The sequence below is a fragment of the Cynara cardunculus genome, unplaced genomic scaffold (genome assembly GCF_001531365.2).
Source record: "Cynara cardunculus var. scolymus isolate 2C unplaced genomic scaffold, CcrdV1 Un_Scaffold_1674, whole genome shotgun sequence".
Classification (NCBI taxonomy): Eukaryota; Viridiplantae; Streptophyta; class Magnoliopsida; order Asterales; family Asteraceae; genus Cynara; species Cynara cardunculus.
This window is the reverse complement of record NW_020200831.1, coordinates 99,113-103,488: the sequence shown is the minus strand read 5'-3', so window position 1 is coordinate 103,488 and position 4,376 is coordinate 99,113.

Genomic DNA, 4,376 nt, shown 5'->3' with positions numbered 1-4,376 from the left:
AAATTCCAAAGGTCGACGCCTCCTATCCGCATAATTTTTTTGTCTATCTTGCGCAACCTTTAACCTCTTCCTGATCTGTACTATTTTATCAGATGTCTGTTGGACTAACTCGGGTCTAACTAGTTGTCTCTCTCCAATGTCTGCCCAACAAATTGGGGTTCTACTCCTTCCGGTAGTGATAAAACCGGTGCAGTGCTTAGTCTCTCCTTTAGTGTCTGAAATGTTTCTTCTTGTTTCGTTCCCCAATCAAACTTAACCGACTTCTTTGTCAGTGTTGTCAAAGGGGTTGCTATCTTGGAGAAATCTTGGATGAATCTTCGGTAATACCCCGCTAGGCCTAGAAAACTTCGGATCTTCGATACTGAGTTTGGTGATTCCTAGTTCATAACTGCATCAATCTTAGCCGGATCCACCTTGATCCCTTCCGTGTCGACTACGTGACCAATGAATTGTACCTCATGCAACCAAAACTCACATTTTGAGAACTTGGCGTACAATTGCTCTTTTGCTAGTAATTCAAGAATCATCCTTAAGTGTTGTTCATGCTCCTTTTTACTTTTCCAATAGATCAAAATGTCATCTATAAAGACTATGACAAATTAGTCCAAATACGGTCCACAAACTCGATTCATTAAGTCCATGAATGCCGCAGGTGCGTTTGTTAACCCAAACGGCATTACTACAAATTCGTAATGTCCGTAAYGAGTCCTAAAAGCGGTCTTCGACACATCCTCTTCTCGAACCTTCAACTGATGGTAACTCGATCTTAAATCAATTTTCGAGAAATAGCTGGCTCCTTGCAACTGATCGAAGAGGTCATCGATCCTTGGCAATAGATATTTGTTCTTTATAGTAATTTTGTTCAACTCTCGATAATCGATGCACATCCTCATCGTGTTGTCTTTCTTTTTGACGAATAAAATCGGTGCTCCCCATGGCGACGAGCTGGGCCTGATAAACCCTTTATCTAAGAGTTCTTGGAATTGTTTCATCAGCTCTTGCTTTTCTGTTGGGGCTAAACGATAAGGCTCCCTTGCGATTGGTGTCGCACCTGGTACCAAATCGATTCGGAACTCTACCTGACGTTCTGGTAGTATTCTCGGTAATTCATCCGGAAATACTTCTGGGTAATCCCTCACCACTGGAACATCATGTATTGCCTTCTTTTCGAGTTTGGCGTCGATGGTGTATGCCAAGTAAGCCACACATCCCTTCCGTAGACACCTATTCGCCTTAACTGCATTGATTAACCCTACGCAACACTTCTTTCGATCACCGTAAACATGAATTGTTTCTCCTTCTGGAGTTTGAATCTTGATCATATTTTTATTGCATACTATTTGCGCATGATTGTTGGACAGCCAATTCATCCCCAAGACCACGTCAAAACCCCCTAAACACATTGGCATAAGCCTAACAGGGAAATCCTTACCATCAATAACAATTGTGCATTTATCAAATACTTCGTCTACCTTACACTGACTACCATCGACTGTTTCTACAGTGTAGGTTTTGTCTAGCCTACAGGCACTCCTATTCAGATAGTGACAGAAGGTAGTAGACACAAAACTTCCATTTGCACCCGAATCAAATAATACATGTGCATACACATTGTTGATAGGGAACATACCAGATACGACGTCGGGTGTTTCCTTGGCCTCCTCCAAAGTCATGTTGTAAGCTCGGTCGTGTCCCTTAGGTAGCTCCTTCCTATTTTATGATCTCTTTCCAAATCCGTTATTCACTGTCTATATGTGGGGTGTCGCACCATTTCGATGTTTTAGACAGTTAGGTCATAAATGTCCCCTAGCCCCACATTCATAACAAGTTTTTCCTTCTAGGTACTCCCACGCAGTATGCCCAGGTTTGTCACATTTGTAGCATGTCAGGCTCCCCGCTCTGCACTCTCCCCTATGTCTCTTGTTGCATTTGTTACATGGAGGAATAGTAAATCCCTCGCTTCATTTTTTGCTAGAGTCGGAGTCCATTTTGGTTTCTTGTTGAACTTGTTCGATCCTTCCCATCTTCTCTTGCATCTCTTCTATCATAATTCTCCCTAGCGTTGTTCTCCTCTGCCACCTTCGCTATCTCCACTGCTTGGACAAATGTGGTCGATTTAGTCATGTCCATGTACCGTTTGATTTCGATTCTTAAGCTGTCTTTGAAGTGACCTATCTTTCTCTCCTCGGTAGCCACCTAGTAACTGGCGAACCTCGCTTTCTCAAGAAAATCGTTAACATATTCTTGAACCGACAACAAACCATGCATTAATCTCAGAAATTCCGATTCTAGCTTGTTCACCTCCGATTGTGTGCAGTACTTATCCATCATCATCTTTTTCATTTGCTCCCAAGTCATGGCAGCAATATCCTCATCACCTCTGATTATACACTCAGACTCCCACCAATGCAATGCATAGTCCACAAAAGGTTGTAGCAGCATAGGTCACTTTTTGATCTTCTGTGCATCTACAAATTTTGAAGCTACTCTGCATCTTGGTTACCCAGTTCATCAGGCTAACTAAGCCCTCTATTCCTTTAAATTCTTTCGGCCCGGTGCCTTTGAATGTTTTAAAACTGCATCCTTTCTCCTTTATTGTCATTTCAGCTTTCTCGTTGGTGGGTGACTCCACTTTCTCTTTAACAGATACTTCCACCTTTTCAGTGGCTTCAGTATTCTCATGTCGAACACTTTCCTCCTCTCCATCTTCATTGTCTTTAAATCTGTCACCCAACATTGCTTTAAGCATATTTGGCAATGTATCCCGGAGGACTTGTGCCATTTGCTCAGCTATCATTTTCTTTGTGAGGGGATTTTCTCCTCCCCGACCTCCTTGACTCCTATCGATAGCTAAATTAGCTTGCGCGGATAGAGTCGTACTAGAACTAGCGGTTCAGACACTTCCTCGACCTCGACAATGGGCTCGTGTCCGACCTCGAACTGTTGGTGGGGCCATGCCATTAGTACTTCCCCCATTGAGGGCGTTCCTTGTTGATCCACGAGAAACCATACTGACATAATAGGGTATTATTGTTTTAACATGGTTCTAAAGTCAAACATAACACACTACTATTTTTATAATATAATCACTATATATAAGCGAAGTACATAATAAGGAATTCACGTCAAAAATTTCATAATGCTTAGTAAGCTATATATATTTCGTGTCAATAAACAATCATGGAGAGAGAGAGAGAGATTACATAATCCCATTTACTCAAAAAAATCTATTGAAGCACTGGACTAGATGAAAATTCGATCAACTATCTAGACACGCACAATTAAATCACATACCCAAAAAATCTTTCTCTCTCCCCTCTCTCAAAAGGATTCTATGTCTAAAATTGATATGCAGGGTAATAAGGGAGATAAGGGTCCCTCAACCACTCCTCAAAAGATGTGGATGGCCTGGAATGCCACAACACAATAGCCTTTGGGCCATTTTTGATGCATTGGACCCAGTCGGAGAAATAGCCCCTCACTACACCAGCGTAATCTATGGTCATTTTCTTATAGAAGTGAACTATGTCTTTGAATCTAGCACCTACGGGGGGAGCAGCAATTCTTCGCTCCTGTTCAAGTACAACTTTATCCCACATCAGTGCATGACGCTGTTCCGAGAAATTTGCATTCTCTATAATTAGCTCATTTAGGGTTCCTCCTTGTTCGACATGTGCCTGCTGAAGAATGTTCAGCCATTCATTCAGTCTAGTATTCCCATATAAAGTTCGGGTCAACCTCTCTCTTAGCTTTGTGTTCTCGGCCCTCAAGGTCTCTATAGTCTCCATCATGTCCTTACGTGTAGGGGTGCGGGACGTGTAGTCCTCCGAAGGCTCGGGTGTGGTCCTTCGCCTGATGGGCTCTCGTGATGACACTTCACTAGTGTAGGCCAGACTATCGCTTCTGGACCAGGTGCCGGAAACATGTCTGGCGCTGGAGCGGTGACTGTCAATAGATCCTCTATTCGGTCCTAGCCCGTAAGGTGTCCTACGTGTTCCGTATCTGCGTCCACATCCATGTCTGATAGACCTAGTGTGAATGGTGTGAACCATGTCTCCTACAAGTCATAAAAGGAACACTATGTCAAGTAGTAACGTAGGATCAAACTTAATCGCATGATAAGCAATACTAATACATAATAAACACGTGCTTCTAACAATCCTCTCAGTTTAAGTTTAGGCTAAGTAAATCTTAACCTAATTACCTTAAACTAAAGCTCTAACAATCCTCTCAGTTTAAGCTTAGGCTAAGTAAATCTTAACCTAATTACCTTAAACTAAAGCTCTGATACCAACTTGTAACACCCTCATTTTTTTGTGTTACGTAATCTGAAACAAATTCCTAAATAAATACTCCAAAAGACGGCTAAAATAAAA